The sequence below is a fragment of the Corvus moneduloides genome, chromosome 5, assembly GCF_009650955.1.
Source record: "Corvus moneduloides isolate bCorMon1 chromosome 5, bCorMon1.pri, whole genome shotgun sequence".
In the NCBI taxonomy this organism is placed as follows: Eukaryota; Metazoa; Chordata; class Aves; order Passeriformes; family Corvidae; genus Corvus; species Corvus moneduloides.
This window is the reverse complement of record NC_045480.1, coordinates 4691282-4706585: the sequence shown is the minus strand read 5'-3', so window position 1 is coordinate 4706585 and position 15304 is coordinate 4691282. Positions and strand designations below refer to the sequence as shown.

The window sequence follows — 15304 nt, the reverse complement described above, 5'->3', positions numbered from 1 at the left end:
AACCCTCTCATAAATTAACAAACTGCGACACGCTGTAGTAAGTAGTTATCCCTGTCTGGATTTCTACTTTTCTTTTTACACACCATTTGCCAGGTAACAGTTCCTGGCAGAACACAGCACTTGTCCTAAGATTCATGAAGACTTAATGGAGCTTGATTTCAAAAGCAGAGAGACAAAAATAGGTGGTGGAAGAATATCTTAACATAGAATGTTTTGTAAAAACCTCCCGTGTCTCGTAAGATAATATCTTACAACATTAATTTTGTCCTTGTTTTCTGTTAGCTCCTTCCTGCCACATTATCTTTTAATGAATCTCTCTTCCATTCTGCTGACCTGATTAGTGACAAATCCATTTTCCTGTTTTAAGAGATTGAGCAGAAAAAAACCTGCAGAAGACATCCAGATTTCCAGATAACATCCAGTCAAGAGGCCTCTCTGCCATCTAAATCTTCCCAACTGAACAGGATGATCTGCCACTGCCACTCTGGATAACCCCACAAAATCATGGCTGATGTAGAAAAGGATGAACAAAACTAAATGTTGCCACCTGTCAGTGAACTGGAAGGATTTATCAGATCAGGCAAAAATGGATAAAAAAGAAAATAAAGAGAAATATCCATGGTCACAAAGTTGTTCACTGACAGTAGTGGTGGCTCAGATCCCCTGCTATCCATCTCCCCTCCTGCTCTATTTTTATCTCTGACATCTTTCACCTGAATTTATGTAAATTTATGTAAATTTAAGTAGATATTAACAGAAGTTTTCCTTCTAGGATGTTAAAAAGTTTCAGATTTTACCATCCATCCTTTAATATCATACTATGGCAACATATAATCATCCAAATTTCATTTTCTGTGTACACTGGAGCCTGTAGAGCTGTGTGCTGAAAGATAATTTTCATTGCTAAGAGAAGGTATCACACTTTTTTTATAGTGCAGATATCCTAATAATAAAAAAAAAATACATTGTCTCCACTTGGAATAGTTAAGTACACTTTGATTAAATCAAAACCTCTGAGTTTCTAAATGATTTGAAATCTTTTTATACCAAAGCCACTAACAGAATATTTGGTCTTTACAAAATTAAGGCATTTATGCTTGTACATAAAATAATAAAAAAAAATCACTCAGAAAATACGGAGATTAAAAGTCTGTGGGGGTGTTAGATCACAGATGTTTTAAAGGTCATTGCTCAGATCTTCCCCAAAGTCATCTGAGCCTTATTTTGGATCAGCCTGAACTTGGGTTTGTCTCTTGGTTACTTTCCTGGAACTTTAGAAGAAAACAAATTCTATTCCTATGCCATTTCTTACCTATATTACCAGTATGCAGGTTAAAAATTTACCTAAGCAAGAGCTTTAGAGGGCATGTTAAGAAAGATAATCTGATCTTCAGAAAGAAAAAAAAAAATCCAGAACAAAACCCAGTAGAAAACAGTTCAAGCTGGGCTAATATTTAGCCACCTTAGTTTAAGGACAGTCTGGAATATATTCCTCAGAATTCATGGCAGCATTTAATTTTATTTTTACACTAAGTGACAATTTCACAGGCTTAGCAAGTGCATCTGGGCTAAAATGCCACTTCATAGCAAATGCCCTGGAGAATCAGCTGGTGTTGTATTTTAGTTAATAATACATTCATTAGCAGAATTTGGATAATTCAAAGAGATTTATAGATGGGAGTGAGGGAAACTGCTTTCCACTGACCTGATATAGGAACTTCATCATAACACATGGCTACTCTGCCACAGGTCCCCACCTATAAAACTGATATAATGACACTTATCTTCCCATGCAACATCAATTAATGTTTTTCCTCTATCAGACACTTCATTAAGTCCCTTAGTCCCAGCTCTGGAGAGGAAATAAACACTTCCATGGACTCTGCAAGGCAGGAGATATGTTAGGCTGCCAATCTCCATAAACTGGGGCTGTATCCTCTTTTCCTTTTCCATAGCTGTTTTGTCCTAAATGACAAGAATTAGAATTTAATACCAGGGAAAACAAACAGACATTTAATTAGCCAAATGTTGTATTTCTTGTACCAAAGATTTGCTCCCTCCTGTATCTACATTCCACATCTTTTTGCTTACTTAAAAGAGAAACAGAGAGAGAAAATCCAGATAAATCTGATGGCGTTTGCTCTGTAATACCCATGCCTGACAAGGTTACTTAACAGGATTTTTGCTGTAATGCTTTTCCATCCAAAACCAGCTAAAAGCCCATCTTCAATTTATTAGATTTTAAAAAATTCTTTCTGTTACCCTGTTTTTAGGGAATTTGTAAGTGGCAAGAGGAGGGCAGGGAATCCAGTAAGTTTTGAGCAAAGCACTAATTTCTGAGAGGATCTCAGTGCATAAATGTATTCCATTTTTATTTTCATTTTTTAAACATGGGGACAAATGTGAAGACTTTACAAACACGGTACTGGGCTTTACACCTGAGACTGGATCATGTACTTAGTTATTAGATCTTGCAAAAGTAGCTGGATAAATGCACATACAGCTCAGCTGTGCTGCAAATCAACACCACATTTTGCATTCAGCGTGTTTGTGCTGATCACAGCTTTCAGTCAGGTCAATCTCATCTGCTTTGTTTACTAAACACCACAAGTATCACACCATGCCAGTTTTCATTGATTTGGATTTTACGCAATTCCACTGAACGCTACAAAATGCTATGGCTGAGTCTGGCACTTCAGATTAAAGCTGCCAAAAGCTGCATATAAACAGCAATATTTTTAATTTAAAAAAAAAAGTATTTAAGGGCTACTGTGAGCAGCCTGAATGGTCAATGCAGAACAAGCTCCTCTTCTTAGCTGATGCTCTGTGTTATATGTATCCCCAAATTCTGCCTGGGCCTAAAAATCATTATCTAAACTCAATCCAGCATCTTGAAACATAGTCTTGTATCCTGCTAGCAGCCAAAATGCAAGTGTGCAGGTCAGCTGCAGAGAGGGAGAATAAAAGAATTAAACTAAAACTTGAGGCTGTGGAGCACAATTAGATGCAAAGGGATCCACCTGCCGAGGACCCCCGGCTCAAAGCGTGCAGGTGATCACCACCCCAGGGTCATGGCAAACAGCCTCTTAAAGGTTACCACAGCTTTTTATAAAAGTGAGCTAGTCTGGATTCTGTACCACCACAGTCCCTAGGTCAGAATCATAGGTCTTATACAATGCCAAAACTTCAGTATTTAAAAACAGCAGAGATGTTTTGTGAAAATGATTATGAGACTCAAGCCAGCCAAAAAATACTCATGCTATTTCCTTGTTAGAGCTGTCACTTCTTTAGGAAAAAAAAAAAAAAAAAAAAAGCTGTATGTGTTCAAACTCAAAATTTATTACTGCGCTTAGAGACAAATAATTTGGAACCAAAACTCCATTTTTGAGTGGGCATCAGCCAAATCTCTTCCAATTACTGCTTGGACTGCAGTCAGACATTCCTTTATGAAATCATGCTGAGTTTTCTGGAGTGCTGACACACGAAGTGCCAGGTGAACTGCAGCGATGGGTTGTTACTTCCATGAAAATCAGGGATCAGACTGCTTTCCTTTTCACTTGTTGTATTTCACTGCCTGAGCTGGCTTGGCCAAGATCCCTCCATATGAATCCTTCCACACTCATCAAACATAAAAATGTTGGGGTGTCAGTCATGAAGTTCCTTCCAACTGGGTAACCTCGTCTGACCTACAAGTGTGCCATATGTGGGAAACAGACCCATGAACATACCTCAAATTCATTGAGCTTAACTGAATTCAAGAGAGTTCCAAATGGGGTACTTGTGGTGCCAAGTTTAAGATTTTACATCTGGAAAAAACAGGTAAGTCTGAAAGTAAAATGTAAGAGCTTCCATTGCTTCCCCAAAGAAAGTCAATTTGGTTGTTCATTTAGAGAAACAAGGCATTGTCAGTCATCAGCTGAGTACTTTAGCACCTGTTATGAGCATCAGCCCACAATCTGGAAAAGAGGAATCAGAAGCAGAGCTCCTGAGTGACCTGAAATGCTTTGTACAATTCAGTCATCTACTCCCAGGCTTGGGGACACAGAACAGCCCTGCAAGTATCCAACTCCTCCTGCACTGTGCACTCTTCCCCTCTGGAAAGTGTATTGGAAAATAGGTCTGAAAACATTGGATAATCACTACCCTGGTGTTTTGTTTGCCCATTCTTTTCAAACTTCACAAGCATTGTGACCAATCCCCTTGAAAATGCTTATGTTTCAAACTGGGAAAAAGACGGTTAAACCCAACCCCATGTTTTCAACAGAAAAACCATTAATCTCTACTGCATCCCCTCAGATTAATTCACCATTGGGCTCTTAGGTAGCATAATCACTGTTATGAGATCTTCTAGAGGCTCCTTTACCTATATTAACCTCCAAAATTAATCTCCTTTTAGGATTATTAGACAAATCACTAGCCTATTTCCTTGTCTTATTTGCACCTGCTCTCCTGCATTGTGTTCAGTTGCAGAGCTCAGAGTGTGGCTTTCCTGAGGTAAAAATCAAGTACAGGACACAAGGAAAGGAATTTTTTGCATATTTGAGACGAAGTGGAATGGGCTTGCTTACAACAAACATCCCTAGGTTAATTAAAATAAACTCAAAATTGCTTTTCATTCCCAAATCAAATATTTAATTTCAAATTCTGTATTGTATTAACCCTTCCATTTATTTTATATTTTAAATGGAACTTAATTTTTAAAACAATTTTTTACAGCACCAACATAAAGCATCATGACACTTTTAACATTTAATACAAATTTCTAATATAAATTTTCTCTCTACTTCTTAACAAGTAGTTGGAATAAATTATCCTCTTCAGATAAATTAACTTTTGAAAATATTTACTCATCTGTATGTAACTAAAATGGATAGCTACTCAAACTCGGCACAGCTGAAGAGAAAAATAGTATTTCTCCTCTTTGGCTTGTATTTGAAGAGTTATTGTGATGGTCCAAACGTAAAAAAACTGACAACAAATCCAGCAAACAAACAAAAACCAACAATAACAGAACTAACAAAACTCCTAAACAATGTAATTTTACTATTTTTTGTTTTATTTGCCTATATTTTAACAGATAGGTCATACTGATTTCAAAATAAGATCTTGTAACTATAATGAAGATACTTTTTTTTTTTGGACTTGAAGATGAATTCCCAAGAGAAGAATGTTCGTGGTCACACTAAATCTTATTTTGGCATCCTGGAGACTTCAGTTTATATGACTTTAGCCACTGATTTCTTTTACAGAAATACCCTGACAGTCATTTCAAGAGGCATTTGTGTCAAGCAGGGAGCCAGCAAAGCACTTAACTCGGAGTATTTAATAAAATGCATCTTCAATTGAAATCACTGTGCCAGCCTGCAAGCTTCAACATAAGAATGTGCTCAACTGCTCTGATGAATTACAGCAGATCAGACATTTTATCATCACTGGAGCCAGGAGAACTCTTCAAATTCGTCACTTCTTCCCTCTTTTTAGCCCACTGTTTAAGTGAAGCTTTATAACTGGAAGGTTTTGGACTGCAATCCATCACTGGAAGGATGTCGAACATGAGGTCTTTTGATCACTTAGTTTTAACTTCTAAGTAACGGTAATAGATTTTTGCAAACAATCCTCCCTTTGGCTGTCTGAGATAGTGATTTCTAGCCCAGCAGCTTCTTTGGTGGAATCACCAGCTGCTCTTTTTGTCAGCAGGTCAAAAATAGGTGAGGTGTGACACCTCAAAGTCAGCCCCTACCACCAGAGCTTTAAATCTGTACAGCTGGGCTCTGTGCAGGAGATGAGCACAGAGTCATTCTGCATCCCTGGGACACTGCTGGGTTTGGAGCAGTGCCTCAACACCTTGCACAGTCTGGGGAATTTCATGCACCAAGCTGCTCTTTGTCCCTCAGTGTCTCCAGGGCGAGTGGTTTGTAGCTTTTAAGCAGAACAAAACAGCCAGGGACTGTCTGCCTTCCGTAACACAGCTGCAGGATGTTCACTCCCTCTTTTGTAAAATCACAGAATCATGGAATGGTTTGGGTTGGGACAGACCATAGAGATCACACAGTTCCAACCCCACTGCCACAGGACACCTTCCACTATCCCAGGGTGCTCCAAGCCCCATCCAACCTGGCCTAGAACACTTCCAGGGACTTGGAATCCACAGCCTCTCTGGGCACCCTGTGCCAGGGCCTCACCACCCTCACAGAATTTCTTCCCAATACCCATCTAAACCCACTCGCACTGATTTAACTGAGCCACTGCCTTATCACAGCCCTGTGTAAGACTTGAGCAACACTAATGATGTCAAGTTCATTGAAGGTGTGATTCTCTATGAAATTAATTATCCAGAATAGGACTTCCCCTGATCTCAGTCACCTAGGAGTGAAACAGAACTGCTTTTACCTGAGCGTCCAATGCCAAAACAGAGGAAAAGGGTAAATCACCTCCTGTGATACTTCCCTCCAGTGTCCAGCAAAAGAGTTTAGCTAAAAACACATAAATCTAGGGACAGCAGTGGCAAAATGAATTAGCTGCAAGGCCAAGGCATAAAGAATGTTTAGATATTCAGCTTCTATCAGCAAGTTATGCAACCAGGTACACAATTCTTTGGGCTTACAGGCACTTTTTGAGATATTTTTCATGGCAACTAATAAGACTAAAGGTAGAGATGACTACAAAGAGAAGAATTTGAGGGGGTTTTGCCATTTTGTCATAAAATTCCATCCATCGCCCAGTATTTTTTATTCCATTAGTCTTTTTTACGATGGAACATTGAATACAACTGCTCTAGAGAAATTCTTGCCTTACAATAGATTGAAATTGAAAAACATTAAAGTTTATGGCAATAATTCTTCAAATTATAATTGCCTTTCCATACCAGAGATTTGTTTCTTCGTGCAAAGCTATCAAATGTTTAATAGCAGACCTTTACATAAAAGCAATTTTATTAAACAAAATGTAAAAATACAGCTGCTTACATTATTGGCATCCATCCCTTGGAAGCTGGCTGGTAGTGCAATTACTGCTTATTTCTAAGGGAGAAGAATAGAGTAACTTTAGGAAATATATTATTTGATATTTTTCAATATCCTATAAATGTAAATGTAAACAAATTATTCCTGGAAAAAATGACAGTATGTGCAGACCAAAATAGTGGTTTCTAGTTTATGGCTGCAATATTCTCATCTGCTGCATTTGTTCACCCACTCCAGCAACAGGCTGAGCACTGTGAGAGAGAGTGACAGGGAGCTCTGGGAGACCTTTGGGGAAGCTGTCTCAGGGAAAAATGCTCTGCACCAACTCATCTCTTTGCTTTCGAGTGACAGCAGACCTACATCTCAAAGAAGGAAGCCTCAACATCTCCTGGCAACAGACCATCTGTTCTGTAGAAGCTGGAGCTCAGAGCTTTGCTGCGAGTTTTTCAGTTGTGTGATTGGAAATTCTCAGCAGTGATGCAGAAGTCATCTTGCAGAGTCAATGATCAGTCATTAAATTTACCTCCTGCTTTTCAAAAAGCCTGAAGACTTTTTCATTTTTCATGTTTGAGATAAAGAACACTGGAAAGAGAAACAGGTTGTCAAGCTTGCAGTTCCCAAGTTCACAACTGTTCCTCAAAAAAAACCCCAAACCCCCCCCCCAAAAAAAAAAAAAAATTGTGATAATGTTACAAAGAATAAAGTTAGTCTGACAGCAAATCACTTAAAAGAGGAATTCTTCAATAGAAACTTTTGGCTAAACCCAAGGTTATCAGCATCTGGCAGGAAGCAGATACTTCTTACTGCATGTACTGTAGGAGAAATGCTGGAAACTATGTAACTGCATCTTTTTTTCTGTTTCTTCACTGGCCTTCTCATCAGACATTTCTCTTTGAATTATGAGGTTTTGCTTCTCCGTCTAAGCCCAGAGCAGAGGTTTCCCTATTCACATATTGGGAACTGCTTTTCTGAGAAGCTTGTAAATGTCTGCCTGGGCTGGACTTTGGGTTTGAGAGATGCTTTTCTCAGGAAGGGCAAGAAGAGTGAGTGGAAGGTTACATGGCTCCAAGGTTTGTGAGAAACAGAATGTATCATGTGTGTGTGTCTGGAGAAAAGTGCCAGCACCAGCCCTTGGACCCATTCCCAGGCTGCTCTACATCTCTTGTCTCATCAGGGATAACCTGGTTTGCTTCCCCTAAATTATTCACATTGTCAGGGATGTCACATGGGCATGGAAAACTACTAGACATGACAAAGAAATTGCTGGATGTGACATACAGAATTATCTCAGGGTAATACAAGATGTTGAGGAAGTTGCAGAAAGGGTTGTGCAGGGTGAGAGCATTTAAAAGGAGGTGAGAGAGGAAGTTATGTCAGTAAATGGGCAAACTCCATAGATAATGGGAGGGGAGTGTTTGGGACCTTTCTAGGAATAAAGCCTTATAGGAAAATCTAAGTAACCATGTTAGTTACACCATGCAAGATCAGCTTAGCAAGGTAACCATCCCAGAAATACCAGATGTGGGTGTGGAAGTAGCAATGGGGACAAAAGTAGTTAGGACAGGTTGTTTCACAGAACCACAGAATCTCAGAATGGTTTGGGTTGGAAGGGACCTTAAAGATCATCTCATTCCAATCCCCCTGCCATGGATGCCCCAACCCTGCCAGTGTTCAAGGCCAGGTTGGATAAGGCCTTGAGAAACCAGGTCTGGTGGAAGGTGTCCCTGAACATGGCAGTGGAATTGGGACTAAATGATCTTTAAGGTCTCTTCCAACCCTTTAACATTCTATGATTCTATAATTCTGTGGACAGGGACACCTTTCACCAGACCAGGTTGCTTGGAGCTCCATCCAGTGTATAGCACAGCCACAGCTTCTCTGGGCAACCTGTGCCAGGGCCTCACCATCCTCACAGGGAAGAACTTTGTACAGTTTATCTGGGAACAGACTGGGGTGAAGAAAGGGAGCGACAAAGGCAGAGAAACCTGGAGAAAGGAACAAGATATGAACTAATGCCAATGTGTTGATCCAGGAGTGAATACAAACTTCTTTTCTGATCAGGAAAACCTGATCCTGGCTGGCAGAATATACAGAGAGAGGGAAGGAGCATCCTGGCATCACTGTGTCAGTGACAGCACCATTTCATAGCACCTGCAGTGAACAGTGCCCGTGTTGAGACAGCTTCCCCTGAGTCTGGGCTGTGCTGAGCTCTGCATCTCACAATGCTTCAACCATTCAGAACCAATTTCACTGCATGATAGAAGGAACCACAGGCAGGATAACTATTAGGATTTATACCGTATATTGATAAGCTTCTTTCTCTTCTTGGTCTTATTATTCCAGTGCTTCCTGTTGTTCTATATGGTAGCATTTCAATATTTATAAGCTGTATTGATTGCTTGTATTTTTCCTGCCATACATCAGAACCCACCACTGCTAGAACATTAATTTGCACTGTCAAGACAAATGCACGCATAGGAAAATGAGATATTAATGAAACCAACACCTCAGGCTGTATGTGCCTATACTCAGTGTAAAATGCATGGTCTAAGTAGCTTGCAATTCTAGTTCTTCTTGCCTGCAAGTTTGGCTGGCTTTTTTTTCAGGTTTTTTTTTTGTATTATAGAGGAATAATAACAAGGATTCTTCATAATGCCTTTCATAACTCGATGTAATGTGCACATATTTTATTAAAAATGATGAAATGGAGAACTGAAAGTATCGTTGGCAGGGAGGGACAGCTAAACTCGTCCTATTTTAAATTAATTTCAAATATCAAAACTTCTAGCCTTTCTGTTGCTTTTGTTAAACAGGCTGAAAAACAGTACGGTGATTAGGAAAACAATGGCAAAATGAAGTCTTAAATCAAAAGAGGTGGTTAAGAGACCAAAACCTGGGTTGATGACGTTCTGAAATATGCAGAGTGCACCTGATTTTCTGAGACCTCTGCTCTGTATTTAGTACAAATATTTTAAATGAATCAACCATATTTTCAGGACTGTGAGAAAGATGCAGGATTGCAGACTGAGATGTTAGTGCCTGATTTTAGCAGATCACTGCAAAAACACAGAGGAACGCCCCGAATCTCAGAGTTCAGGGACATCGAGGGTCTGGCCTGTCAGGCTGCAATCCAGCTCCAAATGAAGAGCTTCCTCGTTGAGCTGGTTCCCTGGAAGTCCCCACCCTGCCATGGATCACAGAGAGCAGGAGGCAAAGACAGCCAGAATCTTCTCTTGACCAGGAGCACACCGGTGTGAGTAACTCCTTTCCAGCTCAGAGGTGGCTTGTGCTCATCCTGCTGGAGTTTAGTCTGTCTCAGCCCAACAGTACAAAAATTACTTTCTAAGGCCATTATTTTCAGAGTACCTCAAGTTCTTACTCTCACACGTTTTTTTTTAGCCAGCCGGAGAGAGACCATAATCTTTCTAGCCAAAGACCTAAAAGAGTGAGGACAAAAGACTAATCTTTCTGCTGAAGAACTCCGTTTTTGCCAGACTTACAGAGAATTTTCTCTACTATTCCTGCCCTCAATCAGGAGGTCAACATTGCTGTGACCCTGTGCATGCTGAGCTGTTCTCCTGCAGATTTAAATAAAACACCCCAAAGGAAATTCTGAAGTGGAATCACAGACCACAGGTGATTCTTCCTTTTTAAAGTCAGTATTTAGGTAAGTACTGCAGACTTTAATTGCAAGAAGGTGGAGGTATTATTATGAGGTCTTCACATGAAATAGCATCTATGGATTTGGGTCAACTTCACTGATAAACCTACTAAGGATTAAATTTGCTAAAAATAGTTACGAATAACTCATTTTATAGAGGAATAATAAGAGGAGAATAAACTGTGGTACAGTACTGAATTTGAATTTGTAATATGGTTCATTTTTAAAAAACCTGTGCAAGGATGATAGAGCTGCTGTAGAACAGAATCTGCCATTTCAGAAATGCAATTAAGTCATCTTACTCTGTCCTCTCAGTTGTAAAATTTCCATTTAAGCAAAACACATCTAAGCAGCACACACAGGCAAAAAAAAAATTCCGAAAGGAGTAAGTCTGGGTAGGAACACTGGATGTCTGCTGAATGTTTTGAAAGATGGATTTTGTCCATATTGTGAAAGTTAATACAAAATGAGCTCCTGCTCTCAGGGAGAGTTCCATTAGCTTTCATTGCTAAGCCTGACCCCATGTGATAACACATTAATGACAGCTTTGGACTCAGTCCTTCCAATGAGGGTTTTATCCACAGCCATCAGAATAAAAATCCAGCAGTGGAGGCCAGAGTCCATGGAGTTGTTTAGTTAGAATACAGTCTATTGACTTCATTAAAATATATGCCAATGATCCCTTATTATTAACAATCATATTGGAAGGAAAGTTTCAACTATAAAGACTCAGTACTGTGTAAAACAGAAGAGATTGTCTTTCTGGAGGGACTGACTAGCAATAATGAAGGTATCAGAATTATTTGATGAGGCTGTTAGCTGGACCTTTTTGAAAATGCCTTGTTTGTCTTCTGTTAAAGTGCTTAGTTAGGAAAGGTTTTTCCCTCCAGGAACACAAGGTTAAAATTTGCATAACTATCCTTTTTTTTCAGCACTTGTAATTATTAATCTTTTATATCTCAGTCATGATGAACACGAAAAAAAACCCTGTAAATCTGTTTGTAATACAGTGCTGAACTATGCCCATTACAAAGAATAGTGTTTGGTGTTACATCTGACTCTGTGGACCTTGTAACACCCAAAAGTGGTTCCACACAGATGAATCAATTATCATGTTATAAAATATGAAAAAAAGAATTCCCTTCAAAAATAAGTCTAATGACACTCAGCACTCAATTTCTGTCCAGCATGCATTTCTTTCTGGTACAAAGTAGCAATCTTTTTGTGAGGACAGTGTTTGAAAGTAAAACCAGTATCCAAAGATTATTTACTTAATTGTAGCAAAACCAATTAACTAATTGTAACAGGTAACCATAGGTTGCTGGAAAAATAGTTTGTGAGAGACAGAAAAAAAAAGCCAGAACAAGCAAGCAGTGGACAAAGAGTTATTATAAAGAAGAGGAAATGAAGCGTGGAGAAAACAGTGGTTTAATTTGCATCTTGGAGGCAGGGACAGGAACAAGGACTAACCTGAAATCTTCAAAATTCCAGACAAGAACCATGACCAAATCCTCACTTTCTAGCCACTGCTACCTAAGGTACCCCTTCTGCTTCCAAGGTGCTAATTAATTATTATTCACAGAGATTTTTGTCTATAGTTAACAGCCTCCTACAGACTTACTCCTGCTAGTAATGTACACTTTCTCCCTCCCAAAGCAACCCAGCTGTGAATCTCCAGACTGATCCAACATGACTCAGTTCTGTTCTAACATGGGCACAACCAAAAACCAACATTACAGCTGTAGCCCACAGCTAGTGTAAGTTTTTTCCTCTTAATTAAAAAGCTGTGGAAGTCTTACAACTCTCTTAATTCTGTGTTTGAATCAGGAACTCTTCATTAAGTGCTATTAAAAAATAATTTTAGCTGCAGCTGAAAGAGCTAAACAATGAAAATTCAGGACCAAAAATGACATGGGATCTGCAGTAATTAAGTCACCTAAGCCAGAAATGACTTGGAAGCTCTGGCAGAAAACCTTATTAACCTTTCATGTCCTGGTATGTGCAGAAAGAGTGAAAACCTTTGAGATACCTGCAGTTCTTGAGCATCCTGGGTTTCACTGTGAGGGCCAGGCATTCAAGAGTTTGATGCTCCAGTTCACAGCTTTTAGGGACCAAAGTCTTAACTCTGGATTCAGGCCTAAGTAATTAATTGCACCAGAAGTTTAATATTAAACTAGTTCTTTAGATATTGTACATACTTTTTATTCAAGTGGAAATCATTACCTTCACTCTACCTCTTTTAGAAAAGCAGAGAAAATATTTCTTATTCAGGCTTTAAGCTAAAATGCAAATTCAAATACACCACTAACATTTCTTCCCAGCCTTAGGACTTTTTGCTGCATAATGAACCACTACTTCAAATGCAGCATTTCATTTAGAAAACACTGTAGCCACATTTTCTTATTCAAAATTGTAATCGTTTTCATTTAAAATATAAACCAAAACAAGAAGACACTTGACCAAAGTCCTGTAGGAACGCCGAGAAAACACAAATTAACGTTTGAGGGGTTTTGGTTTCTTCTTCTGATTTAGTCGATCTCTGTGCACCCATTTCACCATGAGGGTGATACAATTATATATATTAAATATGCTAATTTGAAGACCAGCAGGATTATCTGAGCATTGTTCTTACTTTCAGCACTTCTTAAAAGAAACCAAAACAATGTTCAGTTGTACGAATGGCATGAATAAATCTGTTAAGTAGTTTGAGAAACATTTAATTAGTGAAGCATACATAAAATTGAACATCTCTAACAAGGAAAATGGAGTAAGAACTTAAATCTCATTGGCACTTTGTTATGCCAGAGTGATGAGAACTCTGCCTTGTTGTGCAGCTAAGTTAAAACCACCTTTGTTCAGAACAGGTGAAATTGCGATTCCATTAAAGCAGGGAAGTGCACAAGATGTCTGCAATGTGGTTCCAAATTTTATCCCATTGGGCTTCTTAATATCCAGAGGCTTTTACTATGTAAAATCCCATATCTACTGCAAAATGTACTAATCTGCAGTTATGGGAAGCAATCCCATTTCCCACCATTACGACTGCAACCTGCCATTGTTGCCTGGAGAGTTTGGCTGGACTGTGTATTGATCCTCCCACATGTGGATAAAGGTAAAAGCTGTTGGACAGGTCATACCCTGTTTTATGAAATAAAATTCTAAATCATTCCAAACAACACCAGCAACAACAGCAGCAGTTAGATGCATAATGAAGATAATGTCATCATAAAAGTGTAGAATATGGAAGATGTTCTCTTGGCTGTGGCCTGCATAAATCCTCTTGCCTAAATTCAGCCTGACATATGAAATGTCAGTCCTAGGAGTCTTCCTTTCCAGAAGTCCTTCAGTATCAGGCTGGGCAGTTCACTTTTGTAAAGGAAGTCCGATTGTTCATTCAACTATCTTAAAGTAAGCATCTTCCACTAAAAATTTCGTATTTCCAACAGAGAAGTCCAACAACACCTTGTAATTGGTATTTTCACAGCACACTGCCTCAGACATAATGTATCCAGGGACAACAATCCATGAAGGGAAATCAGCTTGTGAAGGAGACTGGGAACTTGAGAAACTTGATTCTAAGATTGCAATTTAGCATTTTGGAAAGTCAAGTGCAACTTGGCATTTTCACTTGTTAAGTTTCAACAGAATCTCATTTCATTCTCTAAATCCATAGACCATGTCACTTTAATATTTTTCTGACCCTTCTCTCTCTTCTCCCGTTGAATATACACATATATTTTGTCTCTAAAGAAAGGAATCATGTCCTCTGCATTTGTAAAGTAGAATTTATAGTTTCTGTCTTTTAAAATAAGAAAGTCTGATTACGAACAACGAAGTCTATTCATTACTCTTTAAAATCTGAGACACATAAATCCCTGCAAAAATGTATGAGGGTAAAGGCCACATCCAAAAAGTCTGAAGTAATAGTTTCTTTTTCCCTATAGGCACCTATAAAATCTATTGCTATAGATTTCAATAAAAAGACTTTAGGTAGCAGATCTTGTACCAAGCCCTGTGAGATTCCTTCAGCACACAGGTCCATTCTTATAAAAATAAACAAACAGGAAGGACAAAAAGCGTGATTGGAAACTGACTCCAAGCTGATTTATGTACATATTTTCTATCCCAGTGAAAGATGGAGAAATGGATGCTTTTAAGAAAGCCACTCTCACAGTGGATATGTTTAGAGGGCAACTGAGGGTATGTCTGCAGATCACTGAGGGTGTGATGGGGTTTCTCCACCACAGAAATGGGGCTTTTCTGCTTGCTCTCAGGAAGAAGAGTCATTAGATACATCAGAGGCAGTAACTGTGATTGGCTTGTTGTAGCATTGATTGGAGGATCCTGAGAGAAAATTGCACGCATTTTTGCTATTCATCGCATAACGTTTATAAGCAGGTCCATAAAACACGGTAAGTAACTGGAGAAAACAAGGCATTTAAATATTCCATGTTAACTAAAAAATAAACCAAAAAACCCCCTGGAAAGATAGTTTCAAGAACAGGATAAGTGAGGGCACGCTAGCCAGGAAAACAAAAGAAGCCCAGATGTCTGGCTGCACCCTCTGACTCAGGCAGCTTCACACACACAAAAAGTAGGAGAGAGTGAGCTCCTCACCCAAGGGAGCTACTCCTGGGCTAGCTGTCAGGTGTGCAGGTGGAGGTAAAGAAGGAGAGAGGGG

At 39.1% G+C, this 15304-nt stretch overlaps 1 long non-coding RNA gene across 2 annotated transcripts in view; it reads right to left on the bottom strand.

Annotated features, from left to right (window-relative positions):
• Positions 1 to 15304, bottom strand: part of LOC116443685 — a 54020-nt gene that overhangs the window by 13245 nt on the left and 25471 nt on the right. Inside the window, exon 4 of one of the 2 annotated variants that reach the window (XR_004240024.1) lies at positions 6965 to 7019. The exons of the other annotated variant lie outside the window; for it this stretch is intronic. This is a non-coding gene — a long non-coding RNA (uncharacterized LOC116443685). Of the gene's footprint in view, positions 1 to 6964; positions 7020 to 15304 lie in introns of those variants that run through there. 2 annotated transcript variants of the gene reach the window in all.